This window comes from Nycticebus coucang, chromosome 19 (genome assembly GCF_027406575.1).
Source record: "Nycticebus coucang isolate mNycCou1 chromosome 19, mNycCou1.pri, whole genome shotgun sequence".
Taxonomy (NCBI): domain Eukaryota; kingdom Metazoa; phylum Chordata; class Mammalia; order Primates; family Lorisidae; genus Nycticebus; species Nycticebus coucang.
In genome coordinates, this window is record NC_069798.1 from 60990038 (window position 1) to 61005510 (window position 15473).

The 15473-nt window shown below is 36.7% G+C and overlaps 1 long non-coding RNA gene across 1 annotated transcript in view; it reads right to left on the reverse strand.

Annotated features, from left to right (window-relative positions):
- Positions 1-1561: 1561 nt before the first annotated feature.
- The window catches only part of LOC128572019 (uncharacterized), a 29121-nt gene continuing 15209 nt past the window's right edge, over positions 1562-15473 (reverse strand). Inside the window, exon 6 of the long non-coding RNA XR_008376029.1 lies at positions 1562-2335. This is a non-coding gene — a long non-coding RNA (uncharacterized LOC128572019). The remainder of the gene's footprint in view (positions 2336-15473) is intronic.

Sequence of the window (15473 nt, forward strand, 5' to 3'; positions counted from 1 at the left end):
TTTATTTTTTTAATTTTTATTTATTTATCTTTTTTGAGATGGAGTCTCACTTTGTCACCCTTTCGGGTAGAGTGCCATGGCATCGTAGTTCACAGCAACCTCAAACCCTTGGGCTTATGCAATTCTCTTGCCTTAGCCTCCCGGTAGCTGGGACTACAGGCACCCACCACAACATCCAGTTAGTTTTCGAGAAAAGGTCTCACTCTGGCTCAGGCTGGTCTCGAACTCATGAACTCAGGCACTCCACCCGCTTTGGCTTCCCAAGTGCTGTGATTACAGGCATGACTCCCAAATATTAAAACAAAACAAAACAAAAAACCCAAGTCACTCAAATCAATTCAAGGTAGGGGGCAGGTGAATGAAGGAGCTGGGAGAAGGGAAGAGAGAGAGGGATGGAGGGTTCTGTGAATGGCACACCTCTTGGGGGCAGGGCACAAACATAAGAGGGATTTTACCTAACACATGCAATCAATGTAACCTACTGCTTTTTTTTTTTTTTTTTTTGTAGAGAGATAGTCTCACTTTATGGCCCTCGGTAGAGTGCCATGGCATCACATAGCTCACAGCAACCTCCAACTCCTGGGCTTAAGCGATTCTCTTGCCTCATCCTCCCGAGCAGCTGGGACTACAGGCGCCCGCCACAACGCCCGGCTATTTTTTTTTGGTTGCAGTTCAGCCGAGGCCGGGTTTGAACCAGCCACCCTTGGTATATGGGGCCGGCACCTTACCGACTGAGCCACAGGCGCCGCCCCTGTAACCTACTTCTTTATACCCTCAATGAGCCCCAAACAATAATGAAAAAGTAAATAATGAAATAAAATGAAATGTAAAATAGGACCAAAAATAGATGAAGAGTACAAAGATAACTTATTTAGAGCAAAAGATTCTCTTTTATTTTAGCTTCTTGAGTCCACTAAATCTCTAGCTGTTTTTTATTCTCAGTGAGATTTTCTTGCATCTATCTACATACACACACACACACACACATACACATTTAGGTATAGGACCAACATTTACCTTGTATTTAAGTGCCACCCAATAGAAAATAATATGCACACATCTGTAGGCCAAGTGTATGATCTTAATTATTTAAATCACATTAACAAAAGGCAAACAAAATAAAACTAATAAAAATATATTAATGATATATTTAATCAAATATATCCCAAATATTATATTTAAACAAGTAATCAACATAAGGCATATTAATGAGTTATTTCACTTTTTTCTAATATCTTCATATTTGGTATATTTTTGCCTTGACAGCACATCTCAAATTGAACTAGCTACATCTTAGACTCTCAAAGCTACCTATGGCAAGAGGCTTCCATACCAGGTAGGACTGATACATGTTACATTTTATGTAGCACTTTATTGCACCACTTAATACATCTTGGTCATCTTCCTGAAGAGGATATGTAACTATGCCTCACTTCCTAAGGGCACTGTAATATCTTAGTATATTGATGTTACAAGTGGAGTTTAAATATCTCCCAGTACAGATAGAAAGATTAAGAAAACCAAGCACTTTATACATGACATAAAATATTCCTTTATTTTAGATGAGGAAAATAAATTCCAGTGACATTGTACAATTGAAAAGGAGTCATAAAAAGTTTTAACAGACGAATACATGAAATTTAACAGATTTAAATACACATTGGTTGAGAATTGTGATTTGAAATCCACAAAGATTGACTACTTTTAACCATAACTGAAAAAATTAAAAGACAGGAAGCTTAATAAATCACCATCTACATGTCTACCAAAACTTGTAGATCATTAGATTTGTTCTGGTAGTTATTATTCCCTGATAATTATTATCAACATTAATCACAGATTTCATAAGACATGCAAAGATATTTTCCTTGTAAATACTTCATATTTTGTTCTAATACATTTGTGTTAGTTCATATAGCCATCATTCAAAAGTGAAAGTTGAAATACATTATCAATTAGAAGTACAAATTAGAAAAATTTCTAATTTCAAATTAGAACGGCTCAACTACAACTTGAACTTTACCTTAGAAACACAAACAATGTAACCTAATCATTTGTGCCTTCGTATTAGTATGAAATAAAAAAAGAACTGTAGATTAAATTCAAAATTGATACCGATATGTACATTCAATGCAGAATCAGAGTGTGAACCGTGCCCTTGGCACTCGTCTAGCCTCAGCAAAGCTGCAGTCTCTGAAGGGAATGTTGGAATCAGGCAGAGACGTGATGTTGAGCTCTGCTGCTTCTGCAGAGATTCTCATATGGAGGACTTACGTCTTCTCTGCCTCTGTGGGGGGCTGAGCACTTAACATCCACAGCTGTGCACACTTAATCTCTATTGGATCAAACACATTGGTTTATTTGAGTAGACAAGATTACTTATGTAATTTATGATTAATAATGGTAGTATTATGTGTTGAATACTAAATATTTTGAAGGATAAATTTGCATGTATGAAAAGACCTGGGCTTTTTTCTTTTTGAGAAATATGCCAACATTCCATACTATCGATTTTAATTGTAGGGGGATATGACCATATGTGTGTGTGGCTTTATTTCAAGAAAAATAAAAAAGTAGAAAGCCAACATAATAGATGCCTATTGTCTGTCTAAACACTGACCATCATGACAGTAACAACTAATAACACATCTTTACTTTTCTCCCGGGACGCCATTATGTACCTGTACAAATTGCCAATAGCTGATCCTAGTGAATAAATTAAAAAAAAGAATATTAAACGAAGGCCCTCCATCACAAATCCCCCACAAAATTAATTGAATTTTATTTTTAGAAGCCTCTGGTAACTAGGCCTGCACAAACATAAAGAATAAAGAAATAATTATAAGATTAAACATTGCAGACTTATGAAGCAGGAGTTGGGATAAAGGAGCTACCTAATAACAAAATGCTTTTTATGGTTACAAAACTCATGAAAGCCCATCCGATTTTAACTCTGCCACAGCCCTTAAAGCCTTTAAGACTATACCTTTGGTGTTTAAGATGAAAGAAAAAGGATTTATATTCCAAAAAATAAAACCAGGACTAAACTTTTTGGTTTATACATATGACATTTTTATATTTATCATAACATAATAATATTTGAATCTCTTTAAAATAACATATCAGAAGATCTAGAATAAAAATATCATCTTAGTCTAGCGATGATGCTAATTTCCTTTTTAAATAAACAGCCCTGTAATTACTAATTTGAATCTGGAGGTATTAAAGCATAAATACTTCTTCATTCAGAAAGTTAGTGATATAATTTTCAATAGTGTCTTAAAAGTACTATTCTCGTGTTAATCTTTTATCTATTCAAGAAGCTGTGGATCAATTAAAAGTAACTTTCTCCAAAAAGGGGAACTATTATTTGGCGATACTCACATAGAAATTTAACTGCCATTGTGAACAGTATTAAGTATTGGACCTTTAATGAGTGATGAGGACATGAGGCCCCTCCTCTCCTGGACAGAGTAATGCAGCCATCTCAGAAGTGAGTTATTTATCCTGGATACAGTCTCCTGATAAAAGGTAAGTTTGGCCCCTATTTTATCTCTCTGCCATCTGTGCCCACTTGCCCTTCCCTTAGTGGATACTGAAGCAGGAATGTCTTTAATAGACACTAATGCCAGACTCTCAGACCTCCAACCATCCAGAACTGTGAGCCAAAAAACATCTGGTGTTTATAAATTACCCAATCTGTGATGTTTTGTTATGCCAGAAGAAAATAGACTGTCTTTTCAAAATTGGTGCTGAGACAACTAGATCCCACAGAAAACAGAATAACAAGTTGGATCCCTGCCTCACACCATGTTCAAAAATTAACACAAATGGATGAATTACCTAAATATAAAACCTGAAACCCAATTCTTACGGGGCAGGGGGGGTAACTGCTTATAACGTTTAATTAGATGGGGAATCATGTTCAAAGCATGAACAATAAAAGAAGAAAAGATGAACTGTACATAATAAAAATTACAGCTTTTGTGAATCAAAGAACAATTTCCAAAAAAGGAAAAGGAAAACCTACATAATCGGAGAAAATATTTGCAAATTGGTTTTCGCATAAGGGTTTGCTATCCAGAGTATAGGAAGAATGTCTGAAACTCAACTCCAGAAGGAAATGTTCCAATTAAACAGCAAACAAAGGCTTTGAATAGACCTTTCTCTGGAGAATCTATACACACCAATATCCAATAAGTCCATGAAGAGAGGCTCACTCCATTTCCCAGGGAAATGTGAATTAAAACCCCAGTGAGATACGACTTCACATCTTTGTTGGGATGACTATAATAAATACAACAAAAAGCAGGGGTGGGGACAAATGTTGGCAAGGATTTGGGGAAATTGGCCCTGTCAGACATTGCAGGGGAGAATAAAAAATGATAGGACTGCTATAGAAAATAGGCAGTTTCACAAAAACCTAAGGGAAGAATTACCATATGAACTAACAATTTTACTCTTTGGGATGTATCTAATAGACTTAGAAAGAGGGACTCAGTTAACTTTTACAACAATGTTCATTGCAGAATTATTTATAATAACCAAAAGGTGGAAACAACCTGGGTGTCCAACAGGACATAAATGGATAAGCAAAAGTTGCTATGTACAAACAGCGGAATATTACTCAGGTTTAATTATGAAGGAAATTCTCATAAATGCTACACATATGGACCTGGAAAACATTATGCTAAGAAAAATAAGCCAGACATGTAAGTCCCAATATTGTATGATTCCATTTATAGATTATATTTAGGAAAACTCATATAGCCTGAAAGTAAATTAGAGGGTATCAGGTTGTGGGGGAGAAGGGGATGAGGAGTTACTGTGTTAATAGTTACAGAGATTCTCTTTACCTTGTTACGAGAGTTTTGGAAATAGTGGTGATGGTTGCACAATGTTGTGAATGCAAATAATACTACTGAATTGTACACTCAAAATGTTTTATGTGACAAATTTCATTATGTGTATTTTGTGCCAATATTGTTTTTTCAAAATTCCCATGTACAAAAAATAAAAAAAGTGACAAATGTACAATGCAGAACAGTGATACAACCACATTAGAATTCTTATATTTGTAGAAATATACCCCTAGCAAGTAACTAATCATTGTTTTACCGAATGGTGTATTTCAAATTAAACAAAAATACAATTTAACTCTTATGAAATTCTGAATTTCTTAAGTGTGACTATTGAAAGTATCAATCATATGACACAGTATCTCACGAGTGATTAAAATAATTTGTATTAAATAATGAGCTTGTGAGAGAGAAATCATTTGTGTGTGGGGGGTGTGTATGAGTGTGTGAGTGTGTTTAAATATACTCAGTCACCCAGTCTGGGGCACAGTAGCACCATCACAGATCACTACGGCCTGGATTCCTAGGCTTCAGTAATTCCACTGTCTCAGCCTTAGGATCAGTTGAGACTACAGGCACTCACCACCTATTTGTGGCTATTTTTTCTTAATTTTTGTAGAGGCTGGGTTTGCTGTGTTGCCCAGGCTAGTCTTGAATCCTGGCCTCAAATGATCTGGATAGCAAACCCTTACCCGAAAAAATATTTGCTCATTCATATTTTGCAAAATTGCTAAAGACAAATATTTAATGTATAAAAAATATTTGGGGTAACAAAGATGGATGAGGTGTGTGTCAATGTTTAACATATTTTCAAATCTAAGGCCTGGCTTAATAATAGAGTGGGAATCTCATATTTGCCTCTGAATTCAGTTTGTTAAGATATTTCAAAAATATGAAGAAAATACAATCTCACGCAGGTAATTAGTCATGATGGGAGCAAATGCTAAGAAAAAACTTTTAAGCTATAGTTTGAAAACTAAAAAAATCTATCTGGAAACCAATTTACTAAGAAGAGATGGTTTATTATGGACAGAGATTCTAGCTAGGGTTGTTCTCATTATCTAGGTGTACTATGAATGACACATTTTAAAGAAACAATCAAGATATACCTACTTCCAGATAGGTTTTTCTTTTCTGTTTTCCCACAAAACCTCAGCTTACTTCTTACTTCATTATATTTGGTTTTATGTACCGTTCATCTCATTAAGCTGTCATCCTTTACAGGGCATAAGGATGACTTTCCACTAGTTAGGACCATGTCACAAGTTCAGAGTCAAATGAATTACTCTTGCAAGTGTTAGAGCAGGAAACCAAGAGACAGGGCTGAGACATAATTCAGGGACTTAACGAACAGGTGCAAGTTTTGAAATAAATGACTCTTAAGCAGAAGCCAACTAGTGGTGCTGATAACCAGAGGCAAAAACCAACCAAACAAAAAACAGATTTGACCAGCTTGTCAGTTATTTCTCTCACCTTATATGAATCTTGGATAATTATAATATCATTTATATGTAGTTTTATAATTTCTACATCCTTGAAATCACAATGACAGAGTCAAGACAACCACATAAAGTAAGAAAATAGAAACGCCATTCTAGGAATTACTACACAGATTCTTGGGTAAAGCCAATCCCTTGGCATTGAATTTTCCTCCCCTCAATTAGTAAGATGACAACAGTTGTAAAATTACTTCCCCCCAGTCCAGCTGTTCTCTTTCAAGCCAGCTCACTCTCTTCCCTAAGAGTGTACTTTTGTTTTGAATAAAAGTTGTGCTTGTTTGGCTTACACAGCACATCCTGAAATTCTTTTCCCCGTGAGCACCAAAAATTTAGAAAAATCTCTCTTTGATGGCTGAGTGATTTGCTGAAAGAATAGATGATGCAAAATGTTTAAAATTCTTTTCTAAAGGGGAATACTAAATATTTTTGCGAAAGTTAGAGATAATAAAAGTGTTCATATTGTCGAAGTGTTTGGCAGGAATGTGAGAAGCACATATTCGTGCACACTGGTTATTGAACCTTTGGAGGAGAAGTTGACATTTTACACATCTCCTGCTAACATCCTAGACAGTTAAACAGCAAGGTTCTTTCTTTCCTTTCTTTTACTTCAGTTTGCTGATGTGGTTTCAAGGGTGTCACTGCTATTATGCTAATATTACTATTTAATCTGAAAATAACTTTCATTAAAAAAAAACACTTAATTTATTTAGAAATAAACTCCCAAGTCAAGAAAATATCATGGGAGCAATAAGGAAAATAATTTCTGAGACTGGCAAAGAGCTTCTTCAAAGCAGAGAAAGAGAAGCCCAGCGCTATGAAATGGAAGCAGCAGCAAGGGACGGGATAAGTGATGGAGCAAAACAAAACAAAAAAAGAAAAAAGAAAAATAATTTCTCACAATAAGGAAGGACTCACTCTTTCTAGTCCCACATCTAGATATATCATAGTAAGACTTTGAACATGGCCTTCGGATCTCCAGCAGGACGATTCTATCAATGCATTATATCTTTTTTTATTTTCCTGTGGTTTTGGATTGTTATAAAATTACATCTTTGGGTTTTTACATATATGCATGCGTGTGAGAGACAGAGAGAAAAATTTCTATTATACCTGTAGAATACAGATATAAAATATTTCTTGCAAGTTTTGTAGTGATCTTACATTTTTCCAGTTGCTTTATTTCACTTAAACTTTGACATCACTGCCCCCATTACAGCAATATACAACCCAAGAAAATTTAACTATCCATGTTTTAAAGCAATGGAAACAAAAGTTCAATGAACTGCCCAAATTCATATAGTTGGCCTAACGTAAAAACTTCCGGACCTGCACTTCTTTTCATAATAGTATTTGACTTCGTCCTTTTCCTCTCACCAATCCAATCTTATTACTACAGACGCGTGCCTCTTCTTCCTTTTGAGGTTTCAGATGAACTCGTAGCTGACTTGACAGACCTTGGATGATGACACATTTGGTGGTAGTCCTGAAACTGCTGGCACTCTTGTGAGTTTGCCCCATGGTTCAGGGAACGTCTGACAATCAACGAAACTAAAAGCCTCATGTATGAGCCTAAGCCCCAGGGACGGTTTCTGCCCTTGCTGTGTTTTTAGTACACAATTCACCCTGGAAAGGACTCCTTTCACTTAGGGGAACAGTGGCTATTTATGAGGCAGCCTCGGGGTGGGGTAAAAGTCCACACTTTGTGAGAGAACACTGCTCTGATTGACACGTATCATACAGGGGAATTAAAAGTGCTTCTCAAGTGTATGTTTCAAAACAAACTGGAGGGCTCAAGTTCAGATTCTAAGCAAAAGTCTGAATTTTCGTTTTCTAGTTTACCTCTTTTATACTGGTTTTATTAATTGTGCTTATCTTTATACATGTTCAAGACTCTCCCTGTGTCTCTCATACAAACACAAAAACACGGTCTAGGGACGAAGCACAATCATTAATTTGTATAACAGACGGTAAAATACCAAGTAACTTTTATGTATAATAAAATTTTCTCTCCTGTGCATCTTATCTGCTGAGCATTTATTTGTCTTTCTGAGTATGGATGTTATAATTTTGCTTCAGTGTGACAATTTAAAAAATGATAGTTTATTGCATTTTTCTCCTTAGTTCGATTGCGCGGTGATTGTTGTAGTCACATTCATCAGACACCACATTCATATGCAGCAACATAATTGTGGCCATTTAGTGTCTATAATCACTTACAGAGAATGAGTGGGAATTAGCCCTTCGTTCGAGTGTTTAAAGAGGGAAAGAGTGAGCGTTAGTGTTTAAAAACAGATGAGCCATTTTCTACCTTCAGATTTCTTGCAGAATTTGTGCCTAGCTTGATTTTCTTTAGATTGAGAGAAATGCTCGTGTCTAGGAAGAATTTAAATAAGTACATTATACAAATGTTAAGTCAGATGAAATATATTTTAATGCTGCAAATTTTTAAAGAACTCAATGCCTAAAAATCCAGTGCAATCTGTCTGATGCTCTCCAATTGTTGTTATCTATAGGTAATGTGAAAAATTTTACTTTAAACAATAGTTTCACATACGAGAGATTTCCTTTTCATGTATGCGTGTAACAAATGTAGAAATACCAACTAGACATAATAATACCTCAATATGTTAGCATTAAATTGAAATTTAAATATTTGGGGGCTTATCTAGATTTTTTTTATTTTGTATTTTTCTTTGCTTTTCTTCTTTTTTATTTTAAGAGAGGCAAGACTCTCTTTTTTGATAAGAGGGGAGAGGTACGGGGATATTGAAGCATCCAATTTGGAAAAGAAAACAAATCAATCTTGAATGATATTTTTGTTTTCCTTTTCAATTTTCCTTTTTATGAGTCTTTTGCCAAAAATTACTGCCGAGGAATTTGCTTATCATCAAGAAATTTTTTCTCATTTTTTATCATCAGCTCTAAGTATTTTATTTTTTTAAAAAAGTCCCTTATTTTCTTTTTGTATGGCATAGGGATTTAGCCACATCAACGTATACAGTGATCACACAAAATATGCAACTTTTCCGTATACAATCTTGTTGTGTTTAAGTATGTCATAAAATTGTTGGAAAATAAATGAAAATTGCATTCAGCGATAAAACATGCTGCGTTCGACATTCCCACTGTTCTGTTGGGACTGAATGGATAAAGCAATGTCTTCACATGATTCTTCCTCTGCCTCATTTGTGGCTACGGAGCAATGTTGGAGAATGGTTCAGTAACGACTTTATGAATCAAGATGAAATGATTCTAAAATAGGAATAAAATGGTCCCTCCAAATACGTCATGGAAATGCTGTGACTACCAAGATGAGGGTAGAGAAAACCAGAAAACAAATGAGGCTTTGGGAAAATAACAATAGTATCAGAATAATAATATAAATTCAATGTACTGAACTTTATACCTGGTCGTATAGGAGATAACGTATTCCTTTAGTACAATCTCTCTAAAGTAAGGTTTATTCCCTTTACCAGATGAGAAAGCAGCAAGGTAAGGCTTTATGGTTTGTCCAAGATGAGCCTAAAAAATGAGTGACAGATGGGGAAGTTCCGGAATGCATTTATTATGACTATAAAGTTGAAAGTCACAGAACATGGATATTTTACACTTGTTCAGTGTCCTACAGTTTTTAGAGTGCTCTCATCACTATCCGATTCTTTCAATCAAGTAGGAGATATTTGACACAGGAGATACAGATATTATTGATACTACTCCAGTACAGAGTAATTAATGGGTACTTAAAATAACAATAATCAAATGCCAAATAAAGCTCAGAAGCTAAGGCTAAACCTTGGCTCAATGTTCTCTCCATCAAATCACCCCACCTGGCTTGGAGAATTGACCAAAAGTAAAGAACACAGATATATAGGGAAAACAACACTAGACAGCCCGGGGGCCAATTCAGATGATTTGTGGCTTGTTATATTTATCCTTGTTCTATAGGTTACTGGAACAAATGTTTCTGGAGAACCATAGGGGGAAATTTTTGAGGAAATAAAGATGTTTTACAAAAGGCTTTGTGTGCTGGCAGAAATATGGAAAGAAATCTGCCGGCAGGTAGAGCAGGCGGTGAGTTAGGTGGGAAACAGCATGAAGCCTGAAGGCAGCTGATGTGGGTTCAAGGCCAGGATTTGACATTAACATACTCAGAAATAAGCACACCTCACCAAGAAGGAAGGAACCTTCCCCAGCACATTCTATGCAGCAGACATCACCTTGATTCCAAAACCAGGAAAGGACTTGACTAAAAAGGAGAGCTGCAAACCAATTTCACTAATGAATATTCATGCAAAAATACTCAACAAAATCTTAGCTAACCAAATGCAGCTACTCATTAAAAAAACTACACATTATGATCATGCCTTCATCCAAGGGATGCAAGGCTGGTTTAATATAAGCAAATCCATAAATGTAATATATCGTATCAATAGAAGCAAAAACAAAGACCATACGATCCTCTCAATAGATCCAGAAAAATCACTGGATAAAATTCAGCATCCTTTTCTAACAAGAACACTTCAGAAAATAAACAGAGGGGGCACATTTCTTAAGCTGATTGCAGCCATCTATGACAAACCCACAGCTAACATCATACTAAATAGTGCAAAACTAAAAGCTTTTCTGCTTAGAACTGGAACCAGACAAGGATGTCCACTACTGCCACTATTATTCAACATAGTGCTGGAAGTTCTAGCCAAGGCAATCAGGCATCCAAATAGGGGCAGAGGAGGTCAAACTGTCCCTCTTTGCTGATGATATGACCTTATACTTAGAAAACCCCAGAGACTCAACCACAAAACTCCTGAAAGTCATCAGGAAATACAGTAATGTCTCAGGGGTAGAAAAACTCATCTTTGTATACGCCAATAACAGCTAAGTTGAGAAGCATATTAAAGACCCAATTCCCTTCAGAGCAGCTTCAAAGAAAATGAAATGCTCAGGAATATACGTAACAAAAGAGGAGAAACATTGTTTCAAAGAGAATTATGAAACCCTAAGAAAAGAAACTTCAGAAGACTCTAACAAATGGAAGAATATGTAATGCTTATGGTGGGGGTTGGGGAAGAGGGAACATTGTCAAAATGTCTCTTCTACCCAAAGCAATGTACAGATTCAATCAAATCTCCATTAATTACCAACATCACATTGTAAAGAACTGGAAAAAAAATAGTACTTTGGTTCTTTTGGAACCAGAAAAAAACCCTGTATACCTAAGGCTATTCTTATTAATAATAATAATAATAATAATAATAAAAGTCAGAGGCATCACCCTAGTAGACTTCAGGCTATGCTATAAGTCCACAGTAATCAAAACAGCACAAAAATAGAGACATAGACAGATTGGAAAACCAAGAGATAAAACCAGTCTCTCTTTGCCATCTGACCTTAGATAAACTAAACAGAAGCATACAGTGGGGAAAAGAACCCCTATTCAATAAATGATGCTGAGAGAACTGGGTAGCCACATGTAGGAGACTGAAACTCGCCCCGCACCTTTTACCCCTTTCAAAAATTAACTCAAGATGGATAAGAGACATAAATCTACAACACAAACTAATAAAAAATCATAGAAGAAAGTGTGGGTAAAACTCTTGATGAGGTTGGACTGGGGAAAGATTTTTATGACAAAGATTTCAGCAGCAACAACAACAAAAACTAACAAATGGGACTTACATAAGCTGAAAAGCTTCTGCATACCTAAGGACACAAATAAAGCAAAAAGACAACCTTCACAAAGGGAAAAGATATTTCTAGAGTATCAATCTGATAAAGGGTTGATAACTAGAGTTATCAATAATCCCATATACTTCTGGGCAAGAGATACGAATAGAACCTTCTCTGACGAAGGCAGATGAATGGCTTAACAAACATTTGAAAAATGTTCATCATATCTGGTCATCAGAGAAATGCAAAAATAAACCACCCTGAGAGACCACCTAACACCACTTAGAATAGCCCACATCACAGAGTCTCAAAACTGCAGATGCTGGCGTGGATGTGGAGAAAAGGGCACACTTTTACACTGCTCGTGGGCCTGCCAACTAATACAAGTGGAAGGAAGTATGGAGAATTCTCAAAGAACTCAAATTAGACCTCCTATTTGATCCCACCATCTCATTACTAGGCATCTACTCAGAAGAAAAAAAAAAAAATCATTTTGTCATAAGGACATTTACACTTGACTATTTATTGCAGCTCAATTTGCAATCACCAAAACGTGGTAGCAACCTAAATGTTGTTTAACATTTAAATGGATTAACAAGCTGTGATATATGTATACCATGGAATACTGCTCAGTCATTAAAAGATGGAGACTTTACATCTTTGGTATTAAACGGGATGGAGTTGGAACACATTCTTCTTAGTAAAGCATCACAAGAATGGAGAAACAAGAATCTTATGTACTCAATTCTAATATAAACGCAGGAGATGATGTAATACAAGGTGGGGGGGAGGGGAAAGAGATCAGGGAGAGGGCAGGGGGAGGGGCATGGGGTGTCATGGTGTACGGCACACCTCTTGGGGATGGGACTCAATTACAAGAGGGACTTTACCTAACAGATGCAATCAGTGTAACCTAATTCTTTGTACCCTCGGTGAGTCCCACACAATAAAAAAAAAAAAAAAGCACTTTAACAGATACTTTAAATTCCAAAGTGGTTTTACATAGGAGACATGGTAACAGTGTCAAGGGTACAAAAGTGAACAAAGAAAGCAAAGAAGCCGATAAAAGGCGGAGCAGCGACAAGGACTTTCTTCTTTCCAGCCATCTGATGACGTCACAAGACTGAGGTTGGACGCTGATTATAAGATTGGGAAGGATGAGTTCAGATGGGAGGGGAAACGGTATTTGCTAGATGGGCCTGGGAGTGAGAAATGCCAAGTAGGGTACATGGCTCTGGAGGCTCCTCATACTGGTGACATCAGTGAGCGAGGGAGAGAACTCACATATTGGCTGGTTAAAAAAAGCCGCTCAAACACAAAAGAGGTTCTATTATGTTTTTAAGAAAAAATAATTAATCACAGAAGCATCACGGTTGTAGGTAAATTTCATTAGCAGATACAAAAAAAGGAAAGTTCTCAAGCATGGGCGGCGCCTGTGGCTCAAAGGAGTAGGGCGTTGGCACCATATACTGGAGGTGATGGGTTTCAAACCTGGCCCCGGACAAAAAAAAAAAAAAAAAAGAAAGTTCTCAAAAAAATGCTACAATTTAAAAAATACATTGCGTACATCACCTGCCAATACAGCACAGCTGTTTACACTGTTTACTGTGTGTTAAGATGTGACCTGGTACCATACCATACAGAGGAGTAAAATTAAAGTTAGAGCAAACATTTATGTGCATGCACAGTTCCCAAATCGATTTTAAGAAGCAACGTACTTTTATACACTTGGAGGATTATAATCTTTCATAAGATCTTTAAACGAATGTTAAAATTATATATACAGCAGAATCTCTGTAAGTTGACCACCGAAGGGACTGTAACAAACTGGTCAACATAGAGAGAAAGTCAACATAAGGAACCAGGCCTACTGTACTGACATGCATATCTGGTGCACAGGTGGTCTATGAAAATTAAATCAACTTAAGGAGGTGGTCAACTGTGGAGGTCCTACTGTGTGTATGTGTGTGTGTCTGTACACACACATATGCAGACATACACATATGTATATTTTGCTGTTATATTACAAAATCATATCATGTACTCTTCATTGAGACCCCCAGGGCTTTTTCTGTACAACAGACTCTGTCTAACGGGCTATAAAAATAATTGATGGCAATTAATTTGTATGCAAAATATGATCCACCATTTCTCTATCTCACAACCATTGAGAAATGTTTGTGCTCTGGATTCTGTCACTGCTTTGGGAGAGGTACAGCAAAGAAAGAAGATTTTAGAATTAGAGATGTCCTCCTGTGTCCCTTGATGGATTTAATTAGAGATTAAGCGAAAACATCAGTAAAGACAACATCTCCCAGATAAGACAGGGCTTGCGGAAAATAAAAAGCAATAAACAAACAAACAAACCTGATTAACACATCTACAGAAGTAAGGTGTCAACAAGAAAGACAGGTTAGTAAAAAATGTAAGCACGCTAGTAAGAAATAAATTATTTGGATAGTGATGCCTGCGCCTTTTTTTAGCCTGACACCTTCACACTTTTCAGTCACATAACTGATAGTCTTCATTGTGATTTCACACTCACCAAGAAGCAGCCTGATTAGAACGCAGCTTCCCAGGTGGCATGCCTGCAGGTGGAGTGTCTGGTCACCTCTCCAATTAGATTGCTCATTATAAATTGATAAACTGGTATCCATCATTCTTTTGGAACTGTGTTAACATGACACCACTCCTACTTCTGATATGTTGATAAATCAGCTTTCTGGGCTTCTTAGACTTAGAGCCAATCCCTGAACCATGATAAATTTGAGGGTTGCTGCCCTATGAAGCTCCATGGGAATCTCCTCTTAAGACTTCCAACATCTCATTGATTGCAGCTTTTAGAAATTACATTGTAGTCATAGCCAATATTGACAGAGTGCAGGTCGGGATAAGATAAGATACCAAGTAGCATGTTGAGCTCACTGCTGTCACATAGCCAGGGGGAATGGATAACTTAGAGTTCAATATGGATTACGTATGAGAGTGAAATGGCGCACTCAGCAAGTATGGGAACAAAAGACATAAATGAGGTATGTCCTAGGAAAAGCCAGAAGGGATAATCTGACTTCTTAGAATTCAGGTGGCTTGACTAATCTTGAGATTGAACTGGAGATGCTCATGATCATTCATTGGTGAACCTACCCTGAACCAGAGGTACGTTCACAAGGATGAGACCCCAAGACATAACTTCTCTGAGACACAGGGGCAGACTGCTCTCAGAACTACACAGGGCAGCTCCCTGGGGTCTCATCCTTGGGACACCAGAGCACACACATGTTGTTCTTCCTTCCAGATGAAATTCAGGTCCGGTGGCCTTAGCTATGGTTGAGCTCATCTGTATTTGTGGTGCCTTATGGGAGGAACTGTTTTTATTTATCATTATCTGAACTATTTGGATTTTCTTGCATTAATTCAATTTTAAAAATAGTCTTTTTTTTTTTTTAAA